The 25,456-nt window shown below is 34.2% G+C and overlaps 1 long non-coding RNA gene across 1 annotated transcript; it reads left to right on the forward strand.

The window, feature by feature from the left end:
- Positions 1-252: 252 nt before the first annotated feature.
- Positions 253-25,171, forward strand: LOC135291415 (uncharacterized). The gene is made up of 6 exons (XR_010354213.1): positions 253-336; positions 9,784-9,899; positions 19,546-19,595; positions 21,154-21,394; positions 21,928-22,064; positions 24,949-25,171. It is a non-coding gene; the product is annotated as an uncharacterized LOC135291415 (long non-coding RNA).
- Positions 25,172-25,456: the final 285 nt, after the last annotated feature.

The raw sequence follows: 25,456 nt of genomic DNA on the forward strand, positions 1-25,456 counted from the left end.
TCCTTCCTTCCCTCATTAACTCCCATCCAAATGCATACCTCTTCTGCTCTCCTGCAGTGACGGGAAACTGAAGAAAATTGATGCACTAACAGTTCTAATATGACATTCTAAAAGTGACTTTTTGATTTTCAATTAACCTTGCACAAAGAGGAAATATTGAAATTCCCCTCTTTGTTCCTGGCTGTGTACATTAGCCAGGCTAGTGTTGGTAGGAGTGAACAGGAGGGGTTGGGCTGGGGAGGGGGAAACTGGCACCTCATTCAAGCACTCCACTGCTATTTGCACAAAACGAGACAAGACTACCCTGCAATAATTACTCTCTGAAGGGGGAAACAGGTAGGAGAGAGAGTGCTCTTGTCATTTGTTTGACTTAATTGTATGCTTTTATGAGCCGTCTGGCTGGAAGGATTAAAGTTACTTTTAATAACACTTCTTTTCAAAAGAATTTGATTTAAGATTTCCCAGCAGGGCTGCCTACCAAACAGCAGGACCTTTTTCTTCCCTCCAGACCCCCATTCCTTCAGCATTCTCCTATCCTCCCCCCCTTCTTCTCCCAGTGAACATCAACATTGTCCTATTTGTCTAAGAGAAGTCAGGATGGATACCATAACATGCAGTCTAATTTTTAAATTCACTTAAATTAAAAAGAAAAGTAAATAAATAAGTCTACAAAAAATATGCATAAAACAGCCTTTCCCAGGATGCTGGGCATAGGGAAGATGGGACATCATCACATAGTCTGGTTTTCCTTCAGTTAGTTTAGAGATGTTCATTGCACACCTACAGAATGGACTAAAAAATTGGCTAAGAGTATTTCTACAAAGTATTTTTAATGATAGAAAATAGAAAAGTATAATTAGTCACAGTGAAACAAATTTATTGGGAAAATATCAAAGAGTCTGGAGAATGTTTTCTTACTGTCATGGGGAACTCTTTCTTACAGATAAGTTTTCAAAGCCATTTGGTGTGTCTACAGATTAATACAATTCAATTTAATTTCATCTTCAAAGTATGCATAAAGTATACATAAATAAAAACAAAACAAGAAGCACAGCCTCTGCGGGAATTAAATTATCTCTTTTCCTTGCATATGATCCAAGATCCTCTGTCTGTGAATAATACGGGTTAATGTGATATTAACAGTCACTATCTAACAAATTGTGAACTTATAGATGGGGGTCAACCAGTTAAACATTCTTTCCCTCATTAAATATGCCCTTTTAAAATATTATTTAGTTTTTTGTAGGAGATGTTTCTCTCTTTCGCCATAAACCCCAGAAACTTTAAGTCAGTCATCTTCTATTAGTATTATTTAATTTGCATTTCTAAAATCTACAGCCTAAGTTTTCATTTTGTTGATTTTTCTTCTGGGTTAGGAGCAACATAAAAAACAAAGCAGTTACACAGAGAGTATAGTTACTCTTTTACCTGAAGGATGTCCCCCAAGATAGTTAAACTTAAGGGGGTTTTGTTTGTTTTCAATTTCACTGTGTATTTACATAGGCATTTACAAACTCTGTCCATCATTTATATGCCTTCTCCTCATTATGTTAAATATATGAGCATCCCTTTTATAACACCAACAGAATCTACCTTTCTTGATTTTTTCAGCTGTCTGGGGAAGTGTGATTTTTTGCTAATGTTCTAATGTACCTTATGTCAAACTCCAAACCTGCAAACATTTCAAACCTGGCACATTAACACATTATAGGTCAATTGCTCTTCTGATTCCATTAAAAGGAAGAAGATACCCTTTCATACGTGCATGCAAATCATAATATACTTAATTCACTCTCACATCCCAATTCCAAAGTCCAAACCATTTTTATGTTCACAGCAACAAATTTAAAAAAAAATGTATCTGGCATTCCTGAAGCCAAAGTTGATTTCTACTTCTGAATCTCCATGGTCATTAGCAAAAACAGCCTTTGGATATACTTGAATATAATCAACACTATCCAATATCTAAGTGGTTGTGACACCAACATCATATGTCAAAAATATCTGTACTTCCTTTTGAGCACTAGTTGGAAGTTGTTTCTCTTGCATCTCAACTGAGCTCTGTTCCTCACCTCACTGAAAAAAAGTTTGACAATAACTCAATCCCCTTTTTAACTTAAGATGTATAAATTAAGTAGAGAGAAAATAAAAATTTAACTAATGTTATTCAGTTGCAAATTAAATTATTTGGTATTGCTTTATTTTTAAGGGACCTATTTGCTAATTTACTTCATTAATAGTTTTAAAAAAATTAGGGGTAAATAGAGAAGTATCAAATTGTCATATACTTTTGTGTTTTCTCTCTTGAAAATCTTGAAAGGTAGGAAGAGTTTTTCCTTTCCTTTAGTTCTAATAAAGTCATATTTTATTTAGAAAAAATTTATTTCCTCACATTTTCAAATTCCTTGTATGCAAAAATTTGAATTCATGTTCTGTATCAAACAAATATAACAATTTCCTGGATTTAATTTTTCATTTTAGCACAAAAACTCACTTTTTGAGCAGTGGAGGAGGTTTATTATCCCTGAATGCTTACAGAAAGAGTTCCTGCCCAAATAGCTTCAGACAACTATGTAGCGTGGATAGAAGCAGCCTTGGTAGGAGACACAGTTACTTGAGGAGGTCATATCACTCAACACCACAAGTTTTGATCTGAGACAGCAAGTTGAATCCTCTACCTAGCATTTTTTTCCTCCAAATAGGGAAGGTGAGGTTAGAAATTTTAAAAACCTGCACACCCATGTATTTGTACACATTTATATATTTCCCATGGAACCTTCATTAAGCAAACACAATTATTTGCATCTCTAAGTGCCCTGAATGCATTAACAGCATAGTTCAAACCCTGACTGAACAATGCTTTTGCATGAACTACCTCTAGGTAGGAAATTAAGCAATAAACAGAATGATAATCAACAGTAGTGGGTAGTTTCTTTTCTCATCTAGGGAATGCCTACTTTTGTTCTTTTTCTTTTAACTGAGAAATAGTTGCTTATACAATTCTAGCTTTGAAAATATTGCCTGAGTTATCTCCCCAGTCTTGGCTGTATGAGGAATTGTGAGGAATTATATAGAAGGACTGAGTAGATTTAAACCACCAGACTTAGAAAATATTTCTGTGTTTTTCAAGTGGAAGTATCCAAGAAATATCATTCACTGCTAGGCTAACAGAAAACAGAATATCTTGTGTGACTCACCTTTTTCAGCTACAAATTATAAAACAGTTGTAAAATGACTAAAAATTAATTATTCTATCAACCCAGTAGAAAACAACAAACTGCAAAGTCTATCTAGCAAAATTAAGAAATGAAAGAAGATTGAAATATGATTGGGTCATGTACAAACATTGACCTTCTAACTTCCATATTTTGCAGGCACTCTAAAGATCATAATACACTTTCCTTTTAGGTGTGTGATAACTCTTAAAAATACTAACATTTCATATTGCTTTTACCAAAAACTGTACACTAAACTCTTGCTAATTTTTCTTATTTGTGCCTTATAAGTGATCAAGGACAGAACCCTTCTTCATAGTCCTTGTTAATTTTCTACCCTTCAAAAAACCAAACGAAAAAAATAACCAAAAATGAACCCAAAATACCTTTCAGTATATTTGGCAAGCCTCATTATTTTTTAAAACCAGACAGATGCTCTAAAAAGGCAGCCAATATATAAACTATTCTTTCTTCTATAACTGCAGTTAAATAGGATGAAATTTCTTTGTCTTGCTCTCTCTCTCTAACCTCATGCAGCAGGTCACTGCAGTAATGATCTCTCACAGCTGGTTCCCTCATTAAGCTCCTTAGTGATTATATCTTAATAGTTCCTTCATGTAAAACCCAGAAGTTACACACATGATGAAATAACCCCTTGATTCATATTCACATAAACACAGAACTCGAGTATGAAACGAAGTTACACGTGTAACTTTACAGGAGATTTTGAAAGAGCATCACAGGTAAATGTGACTGACAATTTCACCACAAACAGATTTTGGAATCAGGCAGAAATTCACCTTCCCTATTCATAGTGGAATAGTGAAAGAGATAAACTGCTGCACTGAGGTTAGTAAATTGGACAGAAGATATTGCCACTTTTGATCTTCTCCACAATAATAACTAGGATGTGCAAAAAATCATGTTGAACCTCCAAGCAGAATCATAGCTCTGATTAGAGCTGGAAGTGTTTTTCCCTTTTTTAGCAAATCTATCAAAATATTATTGGTCATTTCCACATGAAAAAAGTCAATCTCCATGTATTGCTGTATTAGCATTTGGGAGTTTTTGAACTTCTGAGGTCTGGTGGTATATTTACATAGCTGAAGTAGTTGTCCTCAGCTCAAGAACTGACAGCACTGATAAAACTAATTACTTTACTGCTCTCTAATCATGACCAGTCCTGAAATCTGAGTGTTTGTTCAGTATGCTTTATCTCCTTGAATGAAATATTTGCTTCCTTTCTTTTTCCTGTTTTTTTCAAAATAATTTTTGCTTCCCTGAATTGTTTAATTCTATAGGAATCAGTCTTTTCTTTCAATTAAGGAAGGAAGAATAAATATGTTATGAAAAAAATTGTTTATATAATATTTCTGTAGAACTACCTGTATTAATGAAACCTGTTTTGAATCTTTTTTATTTCCTGAACTCCGGCTCTTGGTGAAATTATATTCAAATGTCCAACTTTTGCTTTCAAGTGAATTCTTTCCTTCTTCAATATATCATTAGTCATGCCTGAGCCTTTATCCCTTCAAATATCCCAATAATTTTATTGATTTAGTTTGATAATGATTAATCCTAGGCACAGCTTTATGCATAGAATGTAGAATCAATAAATTTGTCATTCAGAAGAGCAATTAAAGTAGCCAAGCCTCACATATTTATTCTGTAACACAACAAGTGCACTTTTCCAGCTTTTCCAGCATGTGCTCTACACTCCTGCATCTCCTAGCCTTGGTCCCAAGCCAATGGTGTTTCTTTGTCTGAAATGTTTGAGTTACATCAGTTCAGCCAATTCCAAGCTACGTATGTAAGAAAAAGTACGGTGGTGTTTCCATATGTTCCATTTGGGATTTATGTGCTTGACTAACTCCAAATGGCTGAAACTGGAAACATGAAATCTAACGAGATTATAAAATTCACCAAGAAAAAATAGACAGCAAAGCCTCAAAAGAAACAAAATTTATAGTGATGAATATTTAGATATGGCATATTTACAAATGCATGCAGACCACTTTTCATTCTATTTTGCATGGTACCCTCAATCTAACACCATTTAGTATACTGGGTGCACATCAAGTCCCTTTAGATTTTAATTATGTTAACTACTAAAAGTTAACATAATTAAGTTAACTACTAACTACTAAAAGCTTTACAGTGACAAGCAGCCCAAATTTCAAGACCTGTTGGGAAAAATAGTTTCTTTTACTTTTCTTGGGTGCAAATTTGGCCCTCCCAGAAATAAGAGGGGAAGTCATGCTCACTAAAATTGCAATTTAAACTTTTAAGAGATGCACAAATTAATAGTTTTGTGAATTTTCCATAGAAGGAAGTGAACAATAGTTACAGCTTGGGTAGCTGGCAACCCTAGCAATTATCTTTCCTAAAATGTATTGGTGTTAGATATTCAAATTTAAAATAAAATTTTAATCTTCTATTACAGTAGTGTATTTACAGTAATGTATAGAAACACATTTTTATCTGTAATTGAAATTTTGAATGGCTGATGTTCTCCGTAAACACATGGAGACACCATTATCTTTCCCCTTTCCTTTAGTGTTTAGAAAATCAAGAAATTTTCAAGGACATTAAGAAGGGCAATCAAAAAACTATCTGTGTGTTTAAATGTATAAATTGATGGGTTTTATATATTTAAAATTAAGTGTTTTAACCAAAGCTGTCCTCTCTGATTTGGTGTTATGGTCAGCAGCAGGAAATAGCCAGTTTCCAATAATGCTCTATCACATACCATGATGGTCTCTAAAATAAGGTGGACATATCCTTTAGAAGATGCCTGTTTTCTCTCTGGGCAATAATTTTTATATTTTTATACATGCACATTCATATATAAATATATGATTTTTTTACAAGATGGGTTGATTTTCAATGGAAATTTAGGAACTGGATGGCAATTAAAAAGTTACCCATTTGATATGTAAAGTTAGGTGAATGGAGCAGCGTTTTAACACTTGGTGGCTTCACCACATTATGAAGATGAGGTAAATTTTGGGCTGTGTTCTGTATCAGGCAGCAGCGTTTGGTATGACAAATGAGTACAAGTATTTTTAGGTCTTTTGAAGTCTTTTCTGCGGAGCTGACTATGACTTTCTGAATTGCAGTCAGACAGTATTCATCTTCATTCTTTTATACTCATCTTTAAGCCCCATATGATTTCTCTTTATTTACAAGTGGAGTTAGGATAGGCAGTATGAACCTCAATTTCTCCTTAATCTGTCTGAATTTCAGTCCTTAAGTTGCGTATGACTATGAGCAGAATCATCATAAAATTGTTTTTTTCATTAATAGTCTTTTAATTTTCACCTGAGATATGTATGGCGTTTGTCTTGCTTTGTTTTGCTTTGAGTTTTTTCCCCCCCAGCTTGGGAGGTTGATTTTTTTTTTGGTGGGGGGGAGGGTTCTTGCTTGGAGTTTTGTGGTGTTTTGAGGGGGGGTTGGTTTTTTGTTTGTTTTTCTCACTGCTATAGGAATAAAGTTATAAACATCAGAATGTACACAGAAGAAATCACAAAAATAATCTGGAATAGCCATGGAGCAGTGCAGTGCTCCTCAAATAAATCTTTTGCAGAATTCCAAGTAATTCCCTTAAATGACTCTTCCACAAGACCACCATTGGCTTTAGCCACAGGCAAAGCTGGAAGTTTCCTAAGGCGGCAGATTGCCAATGGGGATAATGTAGTTATGGTATTATTCTCTTTTACTGGCATAATGAAAAGGCATATCTGCAGTTACTGCCCCTGAGGGAGGGGCTGGGGGAGGAGTTCCTCTGTTTCAGAAGAGAAATTATTTTCAGTCAATAGCAGCAGTTTTCTGCATTTCATCAGGGAATCATCACTTTCCAGGGATGAGTTTCCATTCTTCTGATGACAAGAGAACCAGCGGTACGACTTCTCTGGGCCTTTTTCTTTCTTTTCTTCTATACCCCTTTTCTTTGTTTATTTTTACCTCCCTTTTCCATAACAAAAATATCCCAACTCTACTTACTGACTAGAAAGATAAAATAATCGCTTCCCCCTAACACTTCCAAGAGCTGTGGTACTTGCTCCAGCTCCCATTCAGGGTCTTGTCCTGTAATTCTAGGTAATAATTAAGACTATCCCGTCCATGCTGGACTTCAGACTTTTCTTTTCCCCCTATCAAAGTTCAACTGCTTAAAATAGAAAGGAAAGGAAAGACAGCGAATTTTGGTGCTACCAACTTTTAAGCAATTTAACTTGTAGCTGTACTAACCTTAGCACAAATGAACCTTAGTCTAGGAGCTGTATGATCAAATGCAGTTAAAGAAGAATTTAGGCCAAAGGAATATTTCAGTCATGAAATAGAAATTCATTCTGAGAACATTTGAAACTCTCACTCATCACTAGCTCCTGAGAGCCAGGTTCCATAGAGATGTGTAAGCTCCTGAACAAGCTTAGAATAAATTGTTCAACTTCATATCACTGGCTGGAATTGTCAGCTCATGATTCCCAACCCTATAATATCTTACAAGTGTGACAGAATGTGATAGTTTCTGGAAACTTGTACAGATAACTAGCATATAAATATCCAGACAAAAGATAGTCTTTGCTGAGGGTAGATTATTACCTTCTGGGTCAATGGCTCTTCTCTACCTATAGTGTTCTTATTACAAAAGTACTTTTAAATGACTAATAACATAGCAAGAGATCAGAGGTCACAATAATGACCACTGTAGTATCTTCAATTTTATGGCCCAAATGATTGAACAGGGGATTGAATATCAGAAACCATATATTTTATTTGAAGACTAACCTATGGCCAAGTAGAAGCCCTAGATGAGTTATTTTATTGCTTCATGTCTCAGCTATCAATAGACTGGGAATAATGACACTTAACATCTTTAAATACTACAGCATAAAAAAAAAACTTAAAAGGAGTTTATAAATGTGACAGTATTACTGGTAAAAAGTCTTAGAATATTAATCATATTATTGCTTTCCACTGTATTTTAAAATTCTAATGCTTCCCTATTCATTCTATCTCTGCGTAGCAATATTTCAAATCTTTAAGCAGCTTTGACAATGGTCATTTCATTTCCCATTGGAGTCCAGATACTTAAACAGTTCACTGCTCTTGGGATACATGTATGTTTCCCTACAATTAGTAATGTCTTGATAGGCATTGCCGCTGGGATTGACATGATTAGGGTCAGGAGTTGTTTGACACAGGAAGACAAAAATCAAGTAGATGGCATATCCTTTCCCTTCTTTCCTTCTCCTTTTTGGTGCTGTACTCTCCATATTCTAAAGAAAGTGGAAAGAGATATCTAATCTTTATTCAACATCCCTTAACATTTAAGAGGGAGACTCGGTCTCGTTCTGCATGACATCTTTTCTGCTTATTCTACATGTGGTTCTTAATTGATGATTATACTGCCTGAACATGTATACTCCTTTTTTAAGTATTCCACATGTGGTTTTTTTGCCCTTTGGTGGTTACATATTTAAATATTTATACCTGCTTTTGTTAAATATCTGCTGTTTCCTGTGTTATAGTGATGTTATATATCAGCATCACAGTGTTTTAAATGCTTATATGTAACCTGCAGGCACCATTTTGGTATGTTTGCACTTTCCTTTAAGGCAAATATTAATTCATTCTTGCTTAGTATCTTTCTGCTTTGTGGATTCAGCAGGACCCTCCTAGGATAAATCTCTAAAACAAAATAACAAAGAAACACCAAAACTTCAGTCACAGCACAACCAATGTGGTTTGACAGATTTACTCATTCTACAATAAAAGTTAAGAGCTAGTTTGGGGTAACAGATATGCAAATGGTGGACATGTGAACCACTCAATGTAAGTTGTTCATGTGTGAACCCACTCAATACTGTCCATTTTGATGTTAAATCCTTTACTTTATAAGTCTTTTTAATTCTTAGAAATACTGCACAAAACAAGATCCCCTAAATGAATAGATACATAAATAAATAGAAAGTATTTATTTATCCTCTCCTTTCTTTTATGAAAAAAAAAAATTGTGTGTATTTTCCAAGTACCCTTTATGTCCTGTGATAGAAAGCACAATAAAGCCTGTGATGCTGTGGATGATGTGTCACAGCTTTAAAGGCAGGAAACTTCCTGAAAGAAGTGATTCAAGTCAACAGAGAGGTTAGCTCGACATTAAAATAAAACAGTTCAGTGATTTCAAATTAAATTACTGCAAAAATTTTTGTTCTTCAAAGGATTGGGTTATTTTGACCTTTCATTTCATTTCAAGATTAAAAGAGCTGACAAAACATAAAGATTTTTGATGAGCAGAAATTCTGTATTCTGATCAACTCTAATAAGGCATTTTCCACAGAAGCACATCACTGAAGCTATCCAAACCATCTCAATTACTATTGATTAGAACATATCTCTAACAGGATGATGTTACCAACTAGTTTCTGAATCTATTAAAAGAGAATGAGTTAGAAAATTATAAAGATCCTTATCATTATGAGTTTCTCCTAACTGTATCAGTTACTTTAAATTCTAAAACAATGAAGTTAATATTTTTTTCCTTCTTTCTCTTTCCTTTTTTTTTAAGGCATATTTTCTCTGCTGGCTTTTGCAGAAGTGCATTTCTTTAGAAAAGCTTGCCTCATGTTTAATGCATTTTCAGCTTAATGATATTTTGTGCCACTGAGCTCCACCAGCCTATTAGTAAGTTTAATTTTAAATAGCTTTCCTTTTGATCATTTTTGATCTATTGTCTTTAAAAAAACTTGTATTTTTAGAGGCATGTGGAAGAATATTAATGAATACTTAATATATTTCTATAAAATTAATTGCTGCATGTACAACCCTGATGTTATTTTTATTTCTTTCCAAACCAAGCAGTCACCATTGCTTTTATGTTTCCTAGCTATCTGGTATTTTAAGTCTAGACAACCAAAACATGCAGGTTCCAAAGCAACATTAAATAGATTGTTTATTTAAACATCCTCTGAAATCTGTTTGTCTACTTGACCTAACTACTGGCTTAAATGCAGTAAGAAGGCATTTTAACACCATTAGTATCTGGATTCCAGCCAAAGAAAATCTTCTTACTTTATACTGCATTGGACTTTAGACTGTATTGATGAAACAGCCTAAAAGTAGGTTTGGTGTTCATTAATTCATTTTAAATGGAAGGGAACTCACTGACTGTATAACAGGGAGAGGAAAAATTGTGGTTCTGAAGGTTAAAGGACCTGTCCTTTGTTGAACATTTCCTAATGTATGTAACAATATGATTGTTTAGTTCTGCACAGTTATAAGAAAATTTAATCCTATATGGTATGGTGAGTTCAGACAGAATATGCTTTTGAGATTGTATAGGAGAGATATTTTTCTCCTCTCTCGGTCCAAGATGAGGGTTGTTTGTGATTTTTTTCCCCTCTCTCTTGTGTTTAATGCCTTTAGCATGAAATTAAGCAGTCCAGATTTCTAATGCAAACTGCTCAGGGACAAGATGCTAAGTGATTCTAAGTGTTTTGTTGAGAGCCACTGTTTAAGTAAACATTACAAATTATAGTTATGTAGTATATAATGTAGATTGAAGCCCTTGAGCAATGTATTATTCAAAAAATACATCACTTTATCAGTTTGATCATGTTTATTTTCTTTAAAGAATATGACAAGGATTTTAGTCGTGTTCCTGAGGCAGCATGTTCAATGGCAGGAAGGACACATCCTTGAAAGGTCCATTTTGTTTTTCAGACCATGTTTTGATTATCTGCAGAAAACACGTGGTTTTCTTGAGATTTCCTTTCATATAATATAACAGATCAAGCCTCCTGGGTATTAGAAAATAAACTACACTATTTTCAACAGCATGATTTCCAGTATCAGCATTTTAATTGCCTGTACTTTCTTTATATTTTATACTTTGCTTGTTCACATTTATTTTATTCTTTTAAATAAAAGTTATTCTGCAATTAAAAAAAAATCCATGGCAGCATGATTATAAGAAACAATACTGCACTACATCAAACAAAGTTCAGAAACGGGCTTACAGGTTTAGATGTATTTATGTAGTGTTAGGTTCTTCCATCACTCATAGCTTCTAACAGTGGTTTAAGTTCTCCTGTAATTCATACTGTCAGCATGCAGAATAAAAACAGGGATCTGCGTGGGGAGAACTGGAGGCACAAAAAGATGAGGATTGCTGGTTGACATAAGAACAATTTATAAGACATGAATTTATAACAAATTATTGCAAAAAATTATTAGCAACAAAATAAGAAAATGAACAGCAGGAACAACAATGCTCAGAGCAGAGTGTATAGGAGAGGCGAAGGACTGGAACCCAGCACTACACAACAGAGCCCAGCAAAACTGAAAAAAAACCAACTCCCTTTTGTGCCCAATGCAAATGGTCCAGTGTCTTGGCCATGACCCTCAAGGCTGCCACAAAAATTGACCAGAACCCTGACAGTCTTGGAATGCTCATGAAACACAGGAATTTCACAATACACAAGGAATGAACCTCTGTCCTAGTGCTTACGTGTCCATATGTTGTATTCCTTTATGACAGGTCGATGTTGGACTGGATACGTTTAATATCTGTTAGAATTATCAATATCTGTTAGGCATACTAATAGGCTTATTAATATCTGTTAGGCATATCAAAGGAGAAACTCTTGAACAGTAATAAAATGGTAAAATTAAAAAGCAGGCCTTTATTGGAAACTCCCAGGTTTCTCCTAGTTATGAGCTATTGGCAGACCTGGTATAGTTTTTCTACAATTTTTATAAGTTTAACTAATTAACCTACTAATAAATATTGTCCAATTAGAAGAGGAGTTGGTTAGGTAATTTTCCTCTGGTACTTCTCCATTGGAGTTGGTCCAGAGCTTCTGTGCCCCATTTCTTGTTGCGTGTTCTCAGATTCTACTTGGAAAACAAAATGTCTTCCTTGTAGGTTGTCTTCTTGAAAATAAGACTAAACAATATTTCAGGAATGTGTTAGAAGGTTAGCCAATTACTCTAAAATCTAGTAGAAGGGGTAGGAAAAATACCAGGAGCTATACAAACAGGTATTAATAATCCACAAAATAACAAATATATGAAAAAGCCCTGAAATCTTTAGGCATCAGTATTTGGACAATGGGCATGAGTGAACATTTTGACAAACTTCTAGAAGCTCTGTGTGAGATGTGTTGTATCATAACTGAAGAGGGTTTTTTGATTACAGTCTACAATGCTTCATACACATTCAGGCTGAAGAAAGTGTTTTGGGTGAAGGAGGAAAGATTATCATCAAAATATCCTGAGGATGACTACACTTTTTTTTAATATTAGCACAGGTTATACAACACTGTATAATGTATTTTTTAAATTCTAGTGCTGCCACAATTTTTGAACAAGTTTTTGAAACAGACTTAATTATAGTTCCTCCATCTGGGTTTTACAAACTCTTATCTTTTTTTATTGCCCTCTTTGAATATTGTTTACTTTAATATTTGCATAATCTTCTCATATTATATCCAAAACTCTTGTTTTGTTGTCCAATTCTATCCTCCTCCACACTCTGAGTAGAGGTGCAGGAAGGGTAAAGTTATATTTTTTGCCTGATTTTTTTTCTCAATTTTTAACAAAATACCACAATCTACGGCCGACTGCCTCTTGTTTCAGTGCTGCTATAAGAAGACCATGGGGCCTCCATCTCTTCACAATGTTAACTGAGAGTCTCCAGATCCATCAATGCTGGCTCAAACCAGCAGCCTATCAAGTAATATGCTCAGTGTACACCATCCTAAGGAGGGGTAGTCAAGAGTTTCCATCAGGCATTGAATATTTTACGAAATTTTGTTATTCTAATGCAAGTTCCTCTGTTTGGCACATGATTTAAATGTTTAATTTTATGAAATACAGTACTTTACCACAATAATTCTTGGCAACTAAGTGCGAGTAACAAATTGTAACAAACATTACAAGTCCTCACAAATAAATTTATTTTCTTGGTTGCTGTGAGAGACTATCAGGAATATGCTTCCTACCAACCATGCACAGTGTGACTTCAAAGATCATGCAATATGTTCTGAATTTGATTTTCATCATAAAAGAGAATTAATCTAGCAGCAATGGGTTAGTATTAAGATATACGATTAGATCTTGAAGAATGTGAGAAGGGATTGTTTCCAGGCTTTGGGAGTATTCTCTGTATTTTTAAATTTTTACAGAGAGTTCTACAAATTAATTTGCTAATACCTGCACTTTCCTTCTTATTCCTCTTCTCTCCTTATGCACATGTTATTTTTTGTTAAAAGATATCTGTGTGATTTTTATTTTCTTTGGGGTTTTTTTGTGGTTTTTTTTGTTTGTTTGTGGGGTTTTTTGGTTTTGTTTTTTTGTTTGGTTTCTTGGTTGGTTGGTTTTTTTTTAAACTCCTGTGACATGCACATTGTACCTACAAATCTGGTCCAAAAGAAGACAATACTGTGATAACCTGCAGTATGGTCAACACCACTGTGATAACTAAGGAGGCTTCATACTCATTACACCTTAATTACCCTAACAGTTCTTTGTTGGGAATGAGAGAGTCATTTTGTGGGTGAGATTAACATTTTGGATTGAAGAAACTGTCAATTAGGAATACCTAGGAAGTCCTCAAATTGATAAAACTGATATGTTTCACCTCATTGATGAACTTTTTTTTGGACTTTCATATTTTTAGAGCTAGGAAGGCAGTTTTCACTTTTCTCTGACACTATGATATGATACAAGTTATATACTATCATATTTTTTTTTTTGTTGTTGCTGTCTGTGTCCACATATATGCTGTTACTGAAGACACGGAGTGTTTTCATCACTGCTGAGTTTCCACAGTGAAAGATGGTTAAGATATGGTAGATCTAGTAACTCTCACATTGCCATCCTCTTCTTTTGTTGAACGTGAAATCTTCAGTTCATTCTGCCATTAGTACTAAATGCTAGATGGATCACAGACACCTTGATTTCTGATGCAGCGATCTCGATGGATATTGGATGGCAAGGATATGCAATGCCTTAGTGGCTGTTTTTGAAACTGAGTTTCCTCTTTGGAGGTTTCCTTTTCAAGTATGAAATGCTGGTAGAAAGACCTTATTCACATATGTTATCAGAAACAGTTCTTCATCTTCTCCACAAAGTTACCAACAAAGTCTGGTAAAATTTATTTATGTGATAAATTGCATAATTGTTGTTTGCTGTGAAATTTTTCTTATCCTAAATAATGGTGTGGGTGGGGAAACTGACCATGAATCATGCAAGTTTCCTCCTACCAGGCCAGTAAAATTTTCTTCTCCACACTAATCACCAATACCATTGACCTTTGTCATAAAACTTGGGTCGTTCATATCTATATCCCATTAGAAGTATCATCCCACGACCACCTCTTCGGGTCTATTAAAGTCATGTCAGAAAGAATCATTGACTTCTTGTCAAACACATCCAACCTTCCACATTAATATATCCACGGATGCCTCACTAATCACTCAGCAAACAATGCATGATACACACCAGGCAGTGAGAAGTGTGGGAGAGATCTTTGGAGACCCTGTCCTCCTCCTTCGATGGACCTGATGGTGACAGTGATAAATGATGATACACAATATGCTTTCTCCCCCTTCATGAGTTTCAGGAATGGGTAGACATTGCTGCTCATTCATTTTCTCTTTCTTCCTCCTCTGCTCAGGAGTAGAGGAAGAAACTCAATTAGAAAAGTGATGTTATATTTGTGGGTGTTTTCTTGTTTTTTACCCTGAATTCTACTCTTTGGCATTGCAACTTGCCTCCTAGATTCTTAAACCATACACCAGCTCATAGTGGGTAAAGATGTGGTCACAATAATGTTTTTACAACTAAAGTTACGCTAAATTTGAGAAAAAGCATTTGATTGAAGCCCAAGCCCTGACCATATTTTCCAATGTCACACAAGCTATTCAAACAATCATGAACTGGAAGATTAGATCCTTTAATATTCAGGTTAGCTGTTACGTCACTGGAGAATAACTCCAGAGACATTGGCTCTATTCTTAGCCTGCTGATTTAGTGAAGGTTACCAGATTAAATACCTCAGACCCCTGTTCCAAGTTCAGTCTTTTATTGTCTTTTCATTTATCTGTTTAAAGTGTAAACGCCTCAGAGCAGAAACTACTCTTCTCTCAGCAGGAAAAGGAAGAGACATTGCAAAACCCCATAGTGGTGTGAAAAAACACAATGGAAATCAGGAATAGACAGAGGATTTTCATGGGTTCCCAGGCTCCATTTTACACTAAAGTTTCAAAGACCTTCAGTATCTTCATGGGGAAGTAAACTAAGTTGAAAATGGGCTCTTTGGGTCCTCAAATATTAAATATCCTACTCTGAAAAAACTGACATTGTCTCCATTTTGGGCTAATTCTTTTATGGATGAAATGTTGATATTTACCCAACCCAAAATAGATGTGCTGAAGCTAAATTTAATAGTCTTTGGAAAAACTGCTTTAATATCCCTAAATGGGTGCAATTCTCTAGCTGCAAATTATAACCATTATTTCTGTATTACATCCATTAGCGAACTCTCCAGGGGGAAAGAAAAAAAAAGGAAAGGAAAAGAACTGGACATTTCCAAGACTATATGGTGATAAACACATGTTAAAATGATAAAAATAACTATAGAAAATACGAGTAATCATGATAATCATTATTAATAATGATAATATTTATAGAAATAATAATAGATAATTTTGGAAGGGATATAAGTTCATTTGCTTCAAGGCATAAACTAGTTTCTACCTACAAGGGCTTAAGAAGAAATTTTCCCTTTGGGCAAATTGTACTATTCATCTCTTTCTCTGAAGCATCTGGCGCCAGCCGGTTTTAAAAGTTCATGCCCGATCTATCTGTTTCTTGTGTGCTATGGCAATTCTTATGTTTCTGTGAGCTGGAATAAAATTGTCTTTACCTAAAACTAATTTCAAGGTAGAGATACTATCTGTGCCAACATTATGCTGGCAGGGCACCCTGTAAACTACTTCTGAACATGGAGCCAAATGCAGCCCTTTTGAAGATCTGCAGGCTTAGTCTGACAATTTTGGCAGATGCCTGGTATACTTCAAGGGCGTTGAAGTTTGTGCCAGATTTTCTTCTTTGATTTCCACAGATCTGAATGCACACATCTGGTTGTGGGAGGGGTTATCACACATCTACATCTGCCAAATATGGCCATGCTCTAACACATACATATTTCTTTAATTCCTATGTACCTTCTTGTGACAGGCTGATTCCAGCAGTGAGTTATTTCAAAATCATTTAACGGAAAATATTCACAAAAAGACAAACAAGCAATAAAACACAAAAAAAACCCCCCAGATAAACAGAAGAACCCACAAACCAACCAAACAAAAAACACTCATGAAAATAAACTTCAAAAACAGTGATGTGAAGAGTGAAAACAAACAAACAAACCTGAGCATAACTGGCTAAATTCCTATTGGATTTTACAGGTCCATGTGCTGTTCAAAGTTTACTGGGAAAATATTCCTAACAGTTAACCTGGAATCCACTGCTGTAGAAAAAAAATCAAAGTATGTGAATTCATAATAAATCTTAAACCAAAGTCATTAAACATAGATTGACATGAAGAGAAATTTCTGCAGGAAAGTAAAGAAGAGAAAAATAAAATGTAAACAATAGACTATTCAAAGAACTTGTGAGGAACTATACACAAAATAATAAAATAATAATTGTTAAATCTGAGCCAGTAATTCCCATGGAATAACTTTCTCAGTACATTTTTTCCCTTTTTTAATCACACAAAACCCAAGGATATGTTTGTGGGTTGGGGTTTTTTTTAATTCAGTAGTCGGAGACACAGACCTGTATTTCAACATTTTGTTTTATTGTAAGTGTTTGAGATTCCAGGAGTATCTGGTATGCAAATTTTGGCTTGTTCTTGCTATAATTAGGTCCAAGGGTCACGTGGTACATTTGTTCTTTTCTGACTGAAGCTCAAAACACAACTGAGGGAATCCTTGGAAGAAAGTATCACTGTTCTGAGACTCTTAAGGGATAACAAGTGTAAATAGCAAGAAATTTCAGAGCCATCAAAGCTTTGCACAGTGAAATATTACTGTAAACATGACCAAACTTGCCTCTACATACACATACAAAACCACACATACTAAGGATGCTGAAATTTCCAGTAAATTACATCCAATGAAACTAAAAATTAATCTTAGATGAAAAGCTGCATTTTTAACATCATCATCATTGCCCACCTTTGACTGATGCTGGATTTTAATTGCTTTTCTTAAGGTCCACTGTGTCTTAGAATAGAACAAATGGAGGACAAGGATTAAACCAATGCATTGTAAAGAAAAAAGGATGGCTAAGTTATTTCAATATTAATCAGAAAATATTTTTCTTTTAGACAGAGCTGAATATAAACAAAATGATTCCTTATATAATCTGAGGACTTTCTCACTCATAATGAAGAGAGAGTTGGAAAAGAAAACTTGTTAAGCATCTGGATTATGGTCAAAACCCCACTGGGATCATCTGGTAGAATCTTGATAGAGATTGACCAGTATTTTTTCATAGATAAGAGTATTTCTCATTACATTTTGTGCAGCAGTTGTTAACTTACATGCTCCTCTTCTGTGCATGTTAAATGCACACAAATCTGATTATCTTAAAGGAAACAGAACAACTTTAAAATATCAGTGGGAGAATGCTAACAGCTCATTGGAAGTTAGGGTGGTAGAAGATATCTAAGTTATTTTTCCTCCCTTCCCAATTTGAAATAAATTTGACAAATGATAATCCAGACGATACAGACACTTGGAATCTGCTCTTCCACCCTGGAGACTTTTCTACCTCCTTACTATCAAAAAATGGTTAATCTTAACTGAAAGTTCTTCAGGGGTGCATTCCCAGCTCTAAAATCCTAACCTAAGAGAGGCATTTTTTTGTCATTCCACTGTGAGAACCTTGCCTTCATTTCAGTGAACACTTTTGGCTTTTCAATTCCTTTACTGGTTTCCTGATAGACTTCCCTGAATTCCTTTGCCATGCAACTCAATCTCTGCATATGATATTTCTAGACACCTTGGATATGTAGGCAGAACCCCTAAAATATGATCTTTCAGTCACAGATTATAATGATTGTTGGAATTCCCACATGCAGCCAGAGAGTACAGCTCAAGTATTCAGATAGAAGTGATGAGTGTTGCATCCATGTCTAGGTGATTGACAGATAAGGTTGTCTGAAGTAGAGATCAGCAAAGCACGGATCTCAAAACATAAATGTAAAAATATGTGGATAACAATGTGAATAAAACCTAAGGAATGCCAGAGGTCAGATCTGCACCTGGTATAAATTGGCACACATCTGCAACTGTTTTACACTTAATGAAGATCTCATCATGGAAAGTTTCTCTAAGCTTAATGATTCTCAAATTTATTTCCCAGAATACTTTCTAAACTTTGTGAGTGAGAAAAACAAAAAAGAATCCTAAAAATAGAGATAATTCATATTGAGATTTTGTTTTGGTGTAGATTCTCAAACTGCCAGCAACAAAAAAAAAAAAAAATCAGAAATACCTGTATAATTATCAGACCTTGGGATACCATCTAGATCTTCCTAAACTCTGAGCAAGAAATTCTGCTATGAGCAGAAAATCTGCTACTTGAAATAATGTTATCAGTTGCTATTAAAAGTAACAAATACTAGTAGTATCTTGTGTTACTTTTAATTTATTTTCTCATTCAGCCTTGGCAATTCTTTCTTGGAATCAGCATTGGCTTCTATATCTTATCATTCGCTTCCCCATATAGACTCCTTTTATTCTCCTTTTTTTTTTTTTTTCAAAGTGAGAAGGAAATTCAAAGCAAAGAAGTGAAAACAATCAAGAGAAATTTAGACATATTATATTATATATGTCATATATATATTTCTGGATATCAGCTATACTTACACTGTGTCACATTGAGCTTAATTCTGCTAAATTTTCATTTTCCGGGGTGACCTGTGCTTTGACCAACCAGTGCAGAGCTGCAGGTGATGACAAATGCAGAGCACTAGCTCAGGTACTTGAACTTCACTGTTCCCTGGTACTCTAAGCTAAAAAGTTGAATAACTTTTCTCTTGGGTGGTTAACCCAATATGTAAAAGAAAGAGTGTGTTATAATTTCTTGCTGATAGATTTACAGAAACTGATTCAAAACTCAAGTGTGTGCAAACTGAACAGGTCCATCTAATTTTAGTCATTGTAATTTTCAGATTATTAGGTACAAGATGAGTTTAGATGTCTACTTAATATTATAGAGCATCATGACTAAATAAATCTACTCTTTGCCATAGATTCAGTCTAGACACTCACCAGCTGTTCCCACCTGAAAAAGGCATGGAAGGTACTCTTATTTCTGTCATAATTGTGCAATAGCTATCTTTGTCAAAAATGGTGATTAGTCTGGTGGCTACTGGTTGTTTATATGAGCTATATATCATATGTTGCTACAAGTTTTAATCAAATGATACAAAAAAAAAAATGGCAGCAATGATTGCAAAGAATACAAGGAAAGGGAAGGCAAAGATAAGCACATTGACAACTTAGTCCATGAACTAAGATTTTTAAATTTTATTTTATTTATCCATCTATAAGTGCTTAAGTGTTACATGTAGATGAAACCTCTGTTCTGGAATAAAAAAATAATAATTCAAAAGATGATTTTATTTCTCACTCGATCAAATTTTGAAATCATGTTTTCTACAAAAAACTTGTTTGAAAGTTAGAAAAAGACATGGCTTCAGACTTATACTTTTTTTGAGATTCAAGGAAAACTTTATGAGAAAGCAGACAAAAATCCTCTACTTTTCCTTTTTGCAAACTTAATTATCAAAGAGCTGATGATTTAACTAGTGTTATTAATCCACTAATTAATTCTCATATGTAACCAGAAGAATAATTTATTTCATATTCTTTTAGAAATACACTGCAAAACTTTTAGAAATACATTGTTTAGAGCTTGAGGTACAGACTTAAAAACTGATACTTTTGTTCATATAGCAGCTCCAAACAGAATTTTTTTAATTTATTAATAAAATTTAATACTATTTACATTGAATCCATATCAGATAGGTTTTTATGTCAATATTTATATACAACACCAAATATTTTATTTGATCAATGATGCAAGCAAAGGGAGGGTGAAGATAGAGAGATGGCACTGTAAAAACAGTACTGTGAAGGTAAACTGAGCATATGACACTATTTGGGGATGAATGACACACATAGAGGACAAAGATTATAAGACGAGTTTTGCTGTGGAACACAGTCAATAAAGGAAAAAAGGCTTAAAAGAATTCTCATCATAGAAAAACAGTAGAGTTCTTTCAATAGCAAACTCAAACTTTTCTGCACAAGTTTTATGGTACTTCTCTTTATAGAAGTGAAGCTATGAGCAAATTAAAATGACCAATTATAATTGTAATTAATAAGTAGTTTAAAGACTGCAGAAAGAATATAATTGCATATTAAAAACCCAAACTGATGGACATTTTAAGCATGTGTTAACTCTAAGTAGAAGCTGAAGTTCCCCTGATGCCTCTGCACTGACATTAAATGCTCATGTGTTGGCATTTCAATGCAGTGAGATTTAATTGAAGCTAAAAACTACTGTTTTTATTTTTGAAAAAATCTGATATTTTTATTCCTATTGAAATTCACAAGGTATTTCTGTAGGCATAAATATTATTTTGCAATATCCTTTTTTTCTGTTTTTAGTTTAGTTTTCCTCCCAAACCAGTCTTCCTTTACAGATGAGTTTCTGCATACCAGCAGACATCAGGAACAAACACTATCATATACATATCACAAATAGCCCATATGCCCAACAATGGATTAAAAAGTGTCTTCAAGTAACACCCCATGTTTGATTTTTTTTCCTTTTCTGTGTAATTCTCTTCTAGACCAGAGTAATATTTGAGGTCAATTGTCCTGATTTTATGGACCAGGAACAACTTCATAAAACAAATTATTTGGAAGGATGAATGAAGTAGAAAACAGAAAGAACAGAAACCCACATGGTATAGAACAAAAAATGGTCTGTAGGATTCATGGCATAAAATAGCTATAAGCTATGGCCCAAGCAAAGTCCTGTGTGATACACATGCTGTGAAGAGCCTCAGATTTCCACTTAATCACAATATTGTGAGTGTGTTTATTAATTTCCATAGGGGTTTTTGTAAATGTTTAGTTGATAAGGAATGAATAGAAAAGAAGGGACAGAACTGTAGAGGTTGCATCCCTGGGGATGAGAACTACAGCTGGTGATAGAAATTATTTCCTTCAAGAACAGCTGTGAATGCCTTATGTGCCAGTAGTTGCATGTGAACCCTTTATTTCTGTAGTATAAAATCTGACAGGAAAGTATAACTGTGGAGAGAGTATTTATATGTAACCAAACACATCCACTTTGCATTAAATATCCTTGTTAAGCAGGTTTATGTGCTCCTGTCTGCTGTCAGTCAGATTTCTGCGCACTATCAATCAGTTGCAATCACCTGGTTTTCCTTTCTTGGGTTTAGGTACACAGTGCATAAATTGCCAGTTGTAAGGTAGCTACAACATTTCCTAAAAATGTTGGAATTAATCAGTTTGTTAGATTGTCCAATATTCTGCTTAATTGCAAATTACTAGCACTGAAATATGAATTTATTTTTTTTTCTTCATTCCATTTGGAGGTCCCTTGAAAACCCAACAACAGGTTTCAGGTCATGTGCAACATCTTCCACTGAATATGTCCTCTAACTCTCCAAAAACCTGTATCCCAGGCCAGTTCATATCTGCCTGTCTTTGAATGTCTGCAGAAACCAAGAATGTGAGTTCAGTTCATATCTTCAGTAATTCCAGCTATGACCTTCAGAAACTGCCTTAAATTCAGCCACTGATTATCTTCTCTCTTTTGTGAAATGAGATGAATGTTCTCTAAGTCCGTATAAAATACAGTTAAAATTAAAGATAGTCTCCAAATGCTAATAAATGCAATTCCAAGCCTACAGAATCGGTGTCAGTGGGAGTTTTGCCATGGAATTCAACGGGAGCAGGGTCAGGACCTGATATAATTGAGAGAAGTTGTTAATATACATCACTTACTGCCTGCCTGCAGTTCTTGTCTAGCTAATAAAGTCACTCACTGACATAACAATATAGAGTGCAGGAGCAGGTGACACACTCTACTGTGTGCTTATGAGGTCTTTTATAGCACACCTTTCCCTTCAGTACATAGTGGAGGGTATATAAATATACTCCATATGCTTTATATTACTATATTGAGTAACTTTTTGAATGTATGCTTTGGCAGCTCAGCATATCCCTTAGTATGTGACATCCATAGAAGATTAGCAGCTTCAGTGCATTCATGAAAACACCAGAATAGTCTAACACCAGTAGCTGTTCAATATACCTAATTGGCTTTTGGAGAGCACTAGTAGGCTCAGAATTAAGAATTGATGCGTTGTTTGTTTGTTTGTTTAAATATTTTTCTTTGTCATCAAAGGTTTATGTTTGTGGTATTCCAAATGTATAACATTAAAAACAAAATTACATGCAATCAGCATTTGAAGCCACCTGTTTTTTCAGGGGGGCTGTGCTGTTAGATGAAATCAGTGACAGCAGCAGAAGCAGCTACTAATCACACATTCTTCCCCTGTCTCTCAGTCTGAGTTACTATGTTATTTATGTTGATAACCATAGAAGATTCTTAGTTATGCTGTAGACCACATTTTCCGTATGGTCAGGAAAGATTATAAACTGAGGAGCAAGATTGTGCCAGGTAATAAATATTTATGAACAACGAAATATTGCATATCATGGTATAGAATATTGTGTTCTGAGGAACTTTAACTTTAAAAAATATTTAGTTATACAAAAACTCTGATGAAGTAATAAAGATAAGGACTGTTTATTGTCCCTGCTTAGAAAACAAAACAAAACAAAACCAACAAAAATTAGTTCTAAGGAAAAGTTAAGAAGTTTTGTACCTTCATCTAAGGTGGTGGAGAGATAAAGATGGAAGGAATGAATTTGTATTTGATGCTGATCATTGTAAAGAAGTGTGAAGAAGAGGAAAATGTCAGTCAATATCTTTTGAAATGATTCGATGTTGGGAGAAAAATGTCAAATTTTAAGAGATCAGCTTGTTTATTTTATCACAAAGATAAGAGAATGCTTCTACTTAAACATCAAAGTAGCTTAAGATAAGAAAAACTCCTGATGTGAAGGCACTATTATCTTGCAGAGAAACACGGACCCAAAATTCATAACAAATATGTTGTATTAATATTAACAAAAAATTGTAAAAATTGATTTGTCTTTGTTTTTGTTTTGGTTGGTTGGTTAGTTGGTTATGTGTTTTCTTTGTTTGTAGCTTCTTTTTTTCTTTTCTTTTCTTTTCTTTTCTTTTCTTTTCTTTTCTTTTCTTTTCTTTTCTTTTCTTTTCTTTTCTTTTCTTTTCTTTTCTTTTCTTTTCTTTTCTTTTCTTTTCTTTTCTTTTCTTTTCTTTTCTTTTCTTTTCTTTTCTTTTTTCTTTTCTTTTTCTTTTCTTTTTTTTTATTTTTTCTTTTCTTTTCTTTTTTCTTTTTTCTTTTTTCTTTTTTCTTTTTTCTTTTTTCTTTTTTTTCTTTTCCTTTTCTCTCTTCTCTTCTCTTCTCTTCTCTTCTCTTCTCTTCTCTTCTCTTCTCTTCTCTTCTCTTCTCTTCTCTTCTCTTCTCTTCTCTTCTCTTCTCTTCTCTTTTCTCTTCTCTTTTTTCTATTATCTCTTCTTTTCTATTTTTGTTGACATTGTTGTTGTTTTATAAGAAGCAATTTACCAGGAAAACTTATAAGTTTTCCTGATAAATAGGAATGTTAGTGGATAATGGGATTTATGATATTTTTTTCTCAGTGCCAGAATAATTTCTAACAAAATGTTAGTGAAGAAGTGAAAATAATTGTAATCAATGTACCAAAATTACTAGATCTACAAAATTTGAGACACGATTGATAGAAATAACTTGATCTGGTAATAGTGCCTTCTGATCTGGAATACTATAAAATTTTGAAATTCTTGTCAAAAAAGAGACCATTACTTTCAGAGTAAATTGACATTACTTTTTATAAGATGCAAAATTTCAATTATTTTTTTTTAAGCTATATCAATTTAATAATTTCAGACTGAAGAAAGTCTCTTTCAATACCAGAATTTTAGTGTGCACAGAATGGAAATAGTTATTTGAGTTACCTCTGGTCGTCTAATTGAAATTCCAGATACATTACTCATCCTGAACTAGTAAGCGTCAGATATAAAAGGAAGGATCTTTCAAAGAGTCTCAGGCTATGCCAATTTTAGATGTATATATCTTTAATTAATATTTAAAAATAAATTTTAAAAAAGGAAGAAAACAACAAATCTCCAAGTCTTTAAATTGTTTTGAAATGTATACATAATTCATGTTTTATTGTTTATTTTAAGGGGAAAGTACTATAACTCTATTTTGTGAACCTTCCTCCCCCCGCCCCCCTCAGTTTTAAAGCTCTGTTGATGGACACATCCTTTTAGAACTCACACCATGTCTGGCTGCAGTTGTCACTTTACATTGAATTGTAAGTTGACAAGAAAGTCCTAGCCAAATGCTGCACTTTAACAAGACGACACATGAGACAATGAAACCTGAAATGACATGGTTTTCTTTTTTTCACTATTTTTTTTCTTTCTTGACATGCAGTATTTTCCTGAGGAAATAAGAAAAAGAAGAAATTAAAAGCATGGGTGTACGAGAATTCTCCACTGACAATGACAGCAACCAGTTACCTGTCTTAAGCTATGACCCAGTTTCTAAATATCAGTATTGAGGTGGGATAAAGTTAGGCCAAAATAACCTAGAGAAGTAATACAGTGGTGAGAAGTTTTTTATTGAAAGTCCTTTTGTGGGTTTGTTTTTATTCTTTAGGGAAAGGGGAAATAAACGAGTGGATAAAATTTTTTTTGCTGAAGAGTGTAGGGTTTTGTGTTCTCTTTTGATTTTCTTCTAAGCTATAACTTCTCCTAGCTATAATTTAGTCTCAACCTTATGTACTGAGTCTCTGAAATCAGCCATGGAAAGCTGCCCACACATTTTACAATATGTCTGCACATTTGCAGCTCTTTTGATGCAAAGTGTAACTCCCTCCATGAAGCAAAGCACAAAGAAATAGCAACAGAGCAAACACAGAACTTGGGGCAATGGAGATCCT

The sequence above is a fragment of the Passer domesticus genome, chromosome Z, assembly GCF_036417665.1.
Source record: "Passer domesticus isolate bPasDom1 chromosome Z, bPasDom1.hap1, whole genome shotgun sequence".
Classification (NCBI taxonomy): Eukaryota; Metazoa; Chordata; class Aves; order Passeriformes; family Passeridae; genus Passer; species Passer domesticus.